Here is an 11,547-nt window from a genome sequence, read left to right on the forward strand (position 1 = left end):
TGTGTTATTAGAATTTTTTATTAAAGAGCAACATCTCCAGAAAACGATTACAAATGTCCTCCTGTCACCAAGTTCTTCACATTAGTACTGTATGCAATTTATTTCATTCCACAGGTTGAAGGGTGATCAAACTTCGCTCACACATAATTGGCTTGCATAGTAGGTTGTGACAAATATATTTGTCTCATAATGTGTTGCAATCGCATAGAAAACAAGAGACCACATTCATTATGTTCAATACCAATATGGGGTCTTGAAATCTAAGGGGTGTGAAATGTAGATTAATAGTGAGCACTGATTTGAATGTTAGATACTATGACAGTATTATCACCTTCTTGTCAGGTAGGAACACATACAGATCCATTACCTACAAACCTCAGACGATGTGACAAAGCCAGACAGACTGTCAAGACAGTAAAGGAACTTGATGTAAAAGTTTTGTATTATCTTTAAAAATGTGGATGTCGTGAATGTCCACCCCAACCCTTAGGACAGACCTGACTCTTAAGTCTGATCAAATGATAGCACTGCCAAATCAAGCATGGCCCCCAATGCAGTGCAATTCAATTCTATGCCCCCCCCCACCCCCCCCCCACCCCAAAAATAGGGAAAAATGACATGTAATATGTAGAGATGACATAGTGTCTTATTAATACATGACTGAGAATCGGGTTCTGACTTTCTGAATACAACAACCCCTGAGTGCTGGGAGTACAGTTCAAGACTTTATGAAAGGCTGGAACCTCTACACCAGGGATCATCGACTAGATTCAGCCATGGGCAGATTTTTTTCTTGAGCGGATGGTCAGGGGGACTGAACATAATTACAACAAAAAAAATGTTAGACTGCAAATTGACCGCAAAAAGGCCAAACAGATATAATATTTGACTAAATATAATCATTTCAAACCTTGCTTACATTTATATATGATTATGTGTCTCTTTATTATGCGTGGGAATACTTGGGAACGTATATTTTTCTCAGACCAAATAAAACCACCCGTGGGCTGCCAGTCAGGGAACCTTGCTCTACACTACCCATTTCTGTACCAGGTTATTGGGTTTGCCATAGAATTAGATAAATAGTTCCCCCTAGTGGCTATCAGATGATCCTAAGCTAGACTTTCTTTTTAACACTGACCAAGCTGTATGTTTATAATATAGTTATTGTTGTATTGTTTATAAGTGTCTGGACATCTCTATAGGCTATTCTATAACCTACTAATATATAATCTTCACCCAAACAGCACCAACCTAAGAACTAATTATATTATTTTACATGTGTGAGACAGAGACTGAGACTTAGTCCAAGCTTTCATAGAACAGCACAATGAATAGGTCATTATATAAATTCACAGATATGTCACATTGGCTCAGACATTAGAATTCATGTTTTATGAGGCATTCATTCATGAGATCTTGAGTCTGGAAGTGTTCTGCACAACATGGCACTTTATGGGCTGTATTTATAGAGACTAGCTGGAGTTGTGGAATCGAGAGGCTTATTTTTATAGTTGTGTATAAATATGCCGGACCTGGGTTTGCCTTAATCCTGTAGGAGTATTGTCTTTCCTCTCCAGAGCAAATGAAAAGCCTGTTTAGGTTTGTCTATAGAAATTATGAGCCTGTTTGATTTAGTATATGGCAGGTTCCTCCAAAGCCATACTGATGCTTGCTACTGGACCGGATCTCCATTAATCCTGGGGGTCCAGGGATTAATACCACCAAATAATATTGTATAGTCTAAAGTTGATTGGTTCAGAGTTTAGAAATTACCCACAGCAAATTGCTTCATACTGAGTTCACAATTCGGACCAAAACACCTCTGGCATTCAACAAAACAATGCAACAAATTGAGCGATGATTGGGAGATACTTTTTGGGATGGATACTACCTTTTTTTCAGTGACAGCTTGCAGTGTTCAGAATCAATTTTATTTTTACAACCATGCTTTAACCATGTTCTATGTCTTGCACTCAATACACAATCTTTCGAGTTGCATTAATGGATTCCCCATGGGACAATGGCTCTCAAATATGATCCCATACCCCTGATTCTATCACTAACTTCAGCATCTAAATGTCAACACTGTGTGTATCTATATCAGACCTGGGTTCAAACACTATTTGAAGTCATTTTAGATACTCTAGCTGAGATTAGTTGAGTTTGCCTAGCGCAATGAACCAATAGAATAGCAGCAAAACTGCAAATCCTGCCCACCTGGCACTCCAGGCAGGCTAAAACAAATGCTAAAAGTATTTGAAAGATTTTAAATAATATTTGAACTCAGGTCTGGCCTGTATTCCTCTGTATGGGAAAGATATGTCTAGGGTGGAGTATTTTAGTGCTGGACACAAAGGAGTAGAAGAGGCTAGCAGAGACCAATAACACAGCCTTTACAGATCAATGCCGCAACAGCAGCAATCTGGCTGGCTTATAAACCAGAGAGCCCTTTAAGCTTTTCAACTATTTGTTTTTGTGTAAATTATGTCAGTGGACTGTATTGCTCCGTATGATATTAATTGCACACACACACACCCTGCCACATTTTGTGACAGTTGTTTTTCTGTGCATTAACTGTTGTGACAGTTTAATTCACATGGATGGTAACTATTGGTCCCTGCGGTCCCCTGTCCCTGGCGTCGGGTTCTCAATTATGACCACGGACTGACAACACGACACGATTCTTTGTTCCTAATGAGTTCCTCATCCCAAAGATAAGGGTGTCTTTGCCAATTAACGCATGCAAAGTTATCAATGGCATTGAGGGCTGCAACCCCATGGGCCATTGGCTAATGACTACTGTACATGAGAGGGTTCTGTTGATCGCTAGATGAGAAAAGGAGACCAAGTGTCGCAACGTTGAAAGGACGTTTGAAAGACGTTGACGTCACCAATGACTGTTCATTAGTAGGCTTCGTATGTTGAGGAGAAAAACATAGGTCACAAGGCAACAATTCCAACCATTCATGGATGTTTTACTTGACTGAAATGGCCATATAGACATATAAAAACTCAAGCACAATTATGGCCATGGCACACACTTGACTAAGGCTGAAGTTAATGTGTTCCTGTACCAATGGCGCATACACTTTTATCGGCCTAACTCATCATTAGTGCCCATGACATTTGCCATCTCAGCAGGCATTCAATATAACACCCAGTTTAATATCCAAGATAAACTAACCCTATCATTTATTCAGCGAGACCTGTGGAGACTATGCATTAGATGTTCCAAAACATTGATGGTCACAAGCTCGCTAGACTATGCTGTACTTGTTCAAGCACGCAATCACTGGGATTTTATGACCCTACTCAATAGAATGGGGCGCCCCTGACACATCATTTCATGGTAGGAAACCCTCTGCATTTTGGCCTCTATTGAAAATGACTTCATATTTTATTAATGGTAGCTCTGAAGATCTAGTATTGAAGTTAAATGACAAATCGGTATAATTACATACATAAATTCAAGTGTGTACCCATTGGGCACAGATGTCAATTCAACGTCTATTCCACGTTGGTTCAACGTAATCTCATTGAAAGGACGTGGAAACAACATTGATTCGTCCAGTGTGTGCCCAGTGGGAAGAGAGTGATAAACCTTTGAAAAATGTGCTTTCAGACACTCAACAGAAAAAGCCAATGGAGAACGTAGAGTACTTCTTTCAAGCTGCACTCTAAAAAGATAAGGTTCCTGGTGGCACCTTTCGGAGATTCTCAGATGGCAACACCTGCGGAACCCCTCAAAGAACCTTTCAGATTGTTAAGGTAGGAACTGTAGGAACCGTTTGTCCCATGTATTCTATTCTGAATAATAATAATATTAACAATAATACAAATAACATTGAGTGGCAAACTTGTAAATTCACAAATTAATTTTATTAACTTTAAAAGTCACAGAAATCTCACTTGCAGACATCACAGAAATCTCTGTTCTTCCTTATCCCTCTCTACAGCAAAAAAGTTTGTCATTCGTACAACATTTGTTGGTAATTTTCCCCCGTCATCAATGCCCAGAACACATTTCTGAATGAACAACATAGTGCTTTTCACTGATACTGCATACTCAATATTTTTGAGTGTCATCTTCAATGAGTAGCTCCTCTCCATCCAGGAAGAGTTGGATGTGGCTCTCATCCGCAAAGGGATTCCCCTCTATTCTACTGGTCGGTGACAGGAACTTTACACACTAAATAAAATAAAAAGTCAAATGAAGGTTACGCAAGCCATATTTCAAACCGTAAGTTGACAACTGAGCACAGTACACCTTACACAGTACTACTAACTTTACATGTATTTATTTTTCTACTGGGAAATACATACTGTGTGTGACGTACAGATAGGGGAGGAACAAAATTGCTGCAGTAATCCTCAGACCTTTAATTGGAGGGTGTGTAATAAAAAGGCTGGATTAGAATGAATAGAATTAGAATGGCTCCATTCTGTTAAAGGTATATATTAACATGCAGTGCAGTAACATTGATTAAAAAAAAATAACTTTGTGAGCCTCCTCCGTGTGTGAGAGAAGTGCTGTCTTGTAGAGCTTTAGCAATTCCACGGCCATACCCCTCCTCTCCGTTTCTGCAATGATTTTTGCCAGCTACTGTGCCATATTTCGGAATATTTCCGTCCACATCCATACAGAATTTGCTTCTCATCTCTGAGAAAATCTGAAAGTCAATTTGTTTATAATGGATCATCAATGTATCTTGGATTCAAATGACAGTACTTGGCTGTGTTACATTAGTTGTGCTTTTTACCATTTCTTTCTATCAGACTTTTTGTCTACTTACAATGGCTGACAAACGGAGTGCTGGGTACTGTTTTAATATGTCCTTGGTGCCTTGTTTTATAAAAAGGTTCCTTTTTCAGGCCTTTTCGTTTGGTCTTGTAGAGAACTTATGTTCGGCCTTTTTTTTTGGCACTTTTCAACATGCAACTTCTGACTGAAGGATTCTTCACAAGTCTCAATCTGAAAATGAAATATGTTATTTATTTATTTTATTTCACCTTTATTTAACCAGGTAGGCAAGTTGAGAACAAGTTCTCATTTACAATTGCGACCTGGCAATATGATCAAATATTGATACATACAGCATCAAACAAGATCAAAGTATTGAAAAAGGCTAAATGTCCCGTATTCACAAAACATCTCAGAGTGCTGATCTAGGATCAGGTCCTCACCGTTACATACAATCTTATTTATGATCTTAAAAACTAATCCGGGATCAGCGGTTCGACTTTGAAACACTGAATATCGGCCATTATTTGTATGCAGTTACCTTGGCTATTTTAGTTGGGTCTTCAGTTTTGGGTGTCACCTGAGTTATTTTTTTCCCTTGCCTCCCAAGCCTCTGCATTTCCTGCACTTGTGCAACGTGTGCAAGTGGCTGCCTTTCTTATTTGTATGTATTACTTATCATGCCTTGCCATCACTCCTTAAAAAATGTTATATGGAGAGGAGAAATGTCATGACGGATTATTGGGACTGAGGTCAGAGGAGCAGACTAGAGATGGTCTTCTTATGATGCTGGAAATGTGATGGTTTAACAATGTGAGAAGAACATATTCAAGTCAGCAAATGATGGCCTGGGTAGGCTCAATGGTGTAAAAAGGTTATTAGTGTGAATTAATATGAGTAGGAAAACTGAAGAATCTCCTACATTGTATTGCGCGTTGTTTACTGCAATGGACTTTGTCTTGGTGACACATTTGGCTCTGATGGCCTTGATGGTCTTGATTCAAAGTGGCCCAGACCTCTTCATTACTTGCTATTTTTTTGCAATATGCGGACCAATAGGATGTACAGAGATGACCTTGTTTCATAACCATCTTTGTTGCTCAGGAGTACTTCAATTGGCCTGACCATGCCCAATTCTTTCATAAAGTAATGCTCCAGCATCCACTCAGAGCTTATGCATCTAATGTATTCCTCAAATACTGCAGTTATTAAGAAAGTCCCTGAGATCGTAGTCTTCATCCACATTTATTTGCTAATTTTTAAGTTGAAACCTGAGGGCATCACTGTAGCATGTCATAAATGCATTTTAAAAATGGTTCTGAGGTCCTCAAAAATGCTATTCTCTACCGTAGCTGGGATGCAGTGTTTTTCCCTTATTTTGAAAAGAAAAATACCTTCTTTTTGAGACCTTCAATTGGCTGCTCAGTGTTGAACTCTGTTGCTTGAATGTTTTCAGGCTCTGGCAGACTCTACATCACTCACGTAATCTTCAATGGGATCAGTCCCAGTCTCAAATTCATCATGAGGGCAATTTTCATCGAAGTTGGAGCTTAAAGGCTTGCTGTGGTTTCAATAGGTGCTGAAACATCTACACATTTGTTTTCCCACAACCATTATGTCCACTGGTAATTAGAAAATGTGGTTTATGCTGGTGATAGAGGCCAATATGTGTGAGTCGTCTGGACACATAGAATGTATGTTTGCAGTAAAGTGGACAACTGAATAGAGTTGGAATTCTTCAGACAGATTGTGAACTTTAGAATGATGGGATGGAATCATGGAGATCATTGGTACTCAGCCACTTACAGACATCGTCAATGGACCAGTCTTCCACAGCCACACTCAAATTCAAGTTGACACTAAAGGCAAAAGTGAAATTTATTAGTGTTGAGGATAAAACAAAACCTATAACACTCCTTCCAGACAACCACCTGTCCTCCTGTTTTGTATTCATGGTTGTTCCACAAAGAAGCATAGCTTGTCAGGAAAGGTGAAGATGTTGCTCTTATTTATCTGACGCCATATTTCTCAGCATGGGACATTGAGATTCAGCAGTCCCACATTTAAGAGCCGACTCAGATAGTATGATGCATCTTGTCACGTTCTGACCTTAGTTCCTTTGTTTTATCTTTTGTTTTAGTATGGTCAGGGCGTGAGTTGGGTGGGTTGTCTGTTAGTTTTTCTATTTCTGTGTTTGGCCTGGTATGGTTCTCAGAGGCAGCTGTCAATCGTTGTCCCTGATTGAGAACCATATTTATGTAGCCTGTTTTTAATTGTGTTTTGTGGGTGGTTATTTTCAATCTTTGTGTGTCTGCACAAGACGGAACTGTTTCGGTTGTTTCTTTGTTATTCAGTGTTCAGTTTTGATTATTATTAAAAATCATGAACACTTACCACGCTGCACCTTGGTCCTCACCTTCTTCCACTGACGACACCCGTTACACATCTATGGGGCATTAAGTTCTTCTTCCATGTCAACCCAAATTGGCCTATTAGCGTTCTCAATTAAGAGAGTCTATTTGGGTCGTTATAATGGCTTCTTGATATAATTGCATGTTAGGGAGCTTTAATCCTCCCTTCTAAGTCTTTGCCTGTAATCCAGCTAGGTTATTCATTGCCATTTTAGTAGTCCAAATAAACAGAGTAATAATTTTGTCTATGGTGTGTGGTGGTTAATTTCTTTACTATCAAATGAGGAGAGACAAACTATTCACACAAGTCAGAGTTATACTTAAACTACATCTTTATTAACTTATTAATAAGGGAGCAGGTCAATACAACACACAGAAATAAAGTGAATCTGTCACGGTCTTCCTCCTCTTCATCTGAAGAGGAGAGGCGAGAAGCATCGGAGGACCAAAATGCGGCATGTTATGTGTTCATGGTGAATATTTAATTAAAGAAAGTACTGAACACTGAATACAAAAACAATAAACCAATAACAACTGTGAAGCTATAAATGAGACCTGTGCTGATACAAGCAACTAGCATAGACAATCACCCACAAACAAACAGTGCAACCCAGGCTACCTAAGTATGATTCTCAATCAGAGACAACTAATGACACCTGCCTCTGATTGAGAACCATACTAGGCCGAAACATACAAATCCCCAAATCATATAAAAACAAACATAGACTGCCCACCCAACTCACGCCCTGACCATACTAAATAAATACAAAACAAAGGAAATAAAGGTCAGAACGTGACAGTACTCCCCCCCCAAAGGTGCGGACTCCGGCCACAAAACCTTAACCTATAGGGGAGGGTCTGGGTGGGCGTCTGTCCACGGTGGCGGCTCTGGCGCGGGACGTGGACCCCACTTCACCATAGTCTTAGTCCGCCTCATTGTCCACCTCCGTGGCTTCCTAACCACGGCGACCCTTCTAAATGACCCCACTGGACAGAGGAGCAGTTCGGAACAGAGGGGCGGAGGCTCTGGACAGAGGGGCGGAGGCTCTGGACAGAGGGGCGGAGGCTCTGGACAGAGGGGCGGAGGCTCTGGCGCCTCTGGGCTGAGGGGCTCCGGCAGCGCCGGACGACTGGGAGGCTCCGGCAGCGCCAGACGACTGGGAGACTCCGGCATCGCCGGACGACTGGGAGACTCCGGCAGCGCCGGACAGACAGGAACACCTGTAGGAGAGACAGCCTGGTGCGTGGGGCTGCCACAGGACACACCAGGCTGGGGAGACCTCCAGGAGGCTTGGTGTTAGGAGGAGACACCTGAAGGAACGGGCTGTGGGGGAGCACTGGCGCTCTGGTGCGCAGCCTTGGCACCACTCCCCCAGGCTGGATCACTACTCTAGCCCAGACCCTCCAGAGTGCAGGCACAGGTTGAACCGGGCTGTGGGTAAGCACGGGAGATCTAGTGCCTACTACGCGCACCTCTCCCTTAGGCTCCAGGCATATGATAATATATAATAAATAATAATAATATATCCCACATTTGCTTACAGTCGTGCATACATTCTACGATGGGTGGTCCCGGGATCGAACCCAGCGCAGGCATATGATGCACTGCACCCTCCCAGCGCCCCGGAGACACAGCACGCAGAGCTGGCGCAGGATACCCTGGCCCGAAACGGCGTACTGGCGTACCAGCTCTGCTTTGGGGCGGCGATATTCCCCAACCTGTTCCCAGGGTCCCTCTCCGTTCAATATCTCCTCCCATGTCCAGGAGTCCTGTGATGCTGGCCGCTGTTGTTGCTGCTGCCGTCACTGTCCTTTACCATGCCGTTTGGTCCTTGGTTGGTGAGTGATTCTGTCACGGTCTTCTTCATCTGAAGAGGAGAGGCGAGAAGGATCGGAGGACCAAAATGTGGCGTAGTATGTGTTCATGGTGAATATTTAATTAAAGAAAGTACTGAACACTGAATACAAAAACAATAAACCAATAACAACTGTGACGCTATAAATGAGTCCTGTGCTGATACAAGCAACTAGCATAGACAATCACCCACAAACAAACAGTGCAACCCAGGCTACCTAAGTATGATTCTCAATCAGAGACAACTAATGACACCTGCCTCTGATTGAGAACCATACTAGGCCGAAACATAAAAATCCCCAAATCATATAAAAACAAACATAGACTGCCCACCCAACTCATGCCCTGACCATACTAAATAAATACAAAACAAAGGAAATAAAGGTCAGAACGTGACAGAATCGTCTGAGTGCTGTACGATAATGATGGCTGGTCGACGAATCCCCCTCAGATGATTCATTGAGAGCCTGAGACAAAGGTACAAAGGTATTTTATAGCCAAGATACACCCCCTTCAGTCTACATGACAAACAACAGATGTATGGAATGGGTCACAAGGTTAAGATTTGTATGTATGCTGTAAAAACGGTTCTCATTGTGTAGAAACCAGGGTCTGGCCCCGAGCCATCTCTCCCTGATACCTTATAGAATAGAAACATTAATTCATACTCTGGAATGCATTCTTGTCAGGCTTATCACCCAAAGACATCTCCTGTCAATGTTAAATCTCACAGAGGCCCACTTTCAGTTCACACAGACACAATAGTGTCTGGAGTTGAATTTTTTTCAAATATATAGAATAAAAAATAAACATTTCCCTTACCCTAAGAAAGAACTTCTCTTCTCACATACAAAAAGACTAAATGACACCCGACATTCACCATTCAGTTAGCATTGAAAAAGACAAAGGAATTACACAAAACACACAATCACACTGGATTGATTGATTGATTGATTGTAAATACAGTAATTCACTATTCAGTTGATATTTTAAAAGACAAAGACAAAAGCACTTACATAAACAATAATCACACTAAATACTTTCATTCACCATTCAGTTCATATTGGAAAAGAAAAAGAAATAACACAGAACACACTATAACCACACAGCAAATACATCCGAAGACTTTATAGAAGCTACCCTGGTTGTGAGCTTTAAACATCATCTTGCTTTGAACAGGCCGCCCCAATACACCAACCCGAAAGACATCAATTAGACACAAGCACACCATAAACAACATGAATATTCAATATCAAATGCATCTAACTAATATGATCCGTTTCATGTTTTCTTCTTTTTGTCAAGTTTAACATAACCATACCTCCTCTTACCTGTTATTAGAGGTTGATACATTTCTCTATCAGCGCTCACAGCTCGCAAACTCTTCACCACTTAACTGGACAGGGAGGGGCAGGATAAACCAGGTACTAAAGGGAGGGACTGAAGGGAGGAGTATGGAAGGAGATGGGGAGAGAGTGTATCATGGGTATAAATGAGGACAAAAATGTCTCAATATTGAATCTAACGTTACAGTAACTTGAGCTAATATCAATAATATGCATGTCAATCTCTCCTGGCTCAAAGTGAGGGAGAGATTGACGTCATCAATGCTTGTATTTATGAGAGATATTGTTGAATGCACCGAGCTGTCTGTTTGAACTAATTGCGCTCAGCTCGGACACCCATGCATACCCCACAAGACATGACACAAGAGGTTTCTTCACAGTCCCTGAGTCCAGAACAGACTATGGAAGGCGCACAGTACTAAATAGAGCCATGACTACATGGAACTCTATTCCACATCAAGTACCTGATGCAAGCAGTAAAATTTGATTTAAAAAACAGATGAAAAACAAAAACACCTTATGGAACAGTAGGCACTGTGAAGCAACACAAACATAGGCACAGACACATGCATACACGCACACACGATAGCATACGCACTGTACACACACGTACACGTGGATTGTGTACTGTATATATGTGGTAGTAGTGGAGTAGGGGCCTGAGGGCACACTGTCTGTGAAGTAATGTTTTTAAAATTGCATAAACTGCCTTAATTTTGCTGGACCCCGGGAAGAGTAGCCTTGGCAGCAGCTAATGGGGATCCATAATAAATACAAATATATTTGAGGATGTTTTTGTGTATTTCAATCACTGAAATATAAGTTTACAATGTGTTTTGTAATGTGCTCGTGGTAGGCCAGGGGTGGGCAATCCTTATTTAAAAGGACATTACACCTTCAAACCAAAATTTGTCATAAGTTTTCAGACCTCAAAAGTAGGCTAATGTCAAGATGAATTCATGTCCCATGCCATTAGTTGTGTAGATCCTGCTCATGTGCCTCAATCCCAAACGAACTGAAAAGGTCAACTCAGAATAAAACCAGGAAATGAAACGGTGCTTATCTTTTCCATTCATTTGGGTTGGAGGAATAGCTGAATCTAGACAACAGAGATGGCCTGGGGATGTGGACATATCTCAACATTATTCTACTTTTGAAATCTGAAAACATCTGACAAACTTGTATTTTATT

Source organism: Oncorhynchus gorbuscha, linkage group LG03 (genome assembly GCF_021184085.1).
Source record: "Oncorhynchus gorbuscha isolate QuinsamMale2020 ecotype Even-year linkage group LG03, OgorEven_v1.0, whole genome shotgun sequence".
Lineage (NCBI taxonomy): Eukaryota > Metazoa > Chordata > Actinopteri > Salmoniformes > Salmonidae > Oncorhynchus > Oncorhynchus gorbuscha.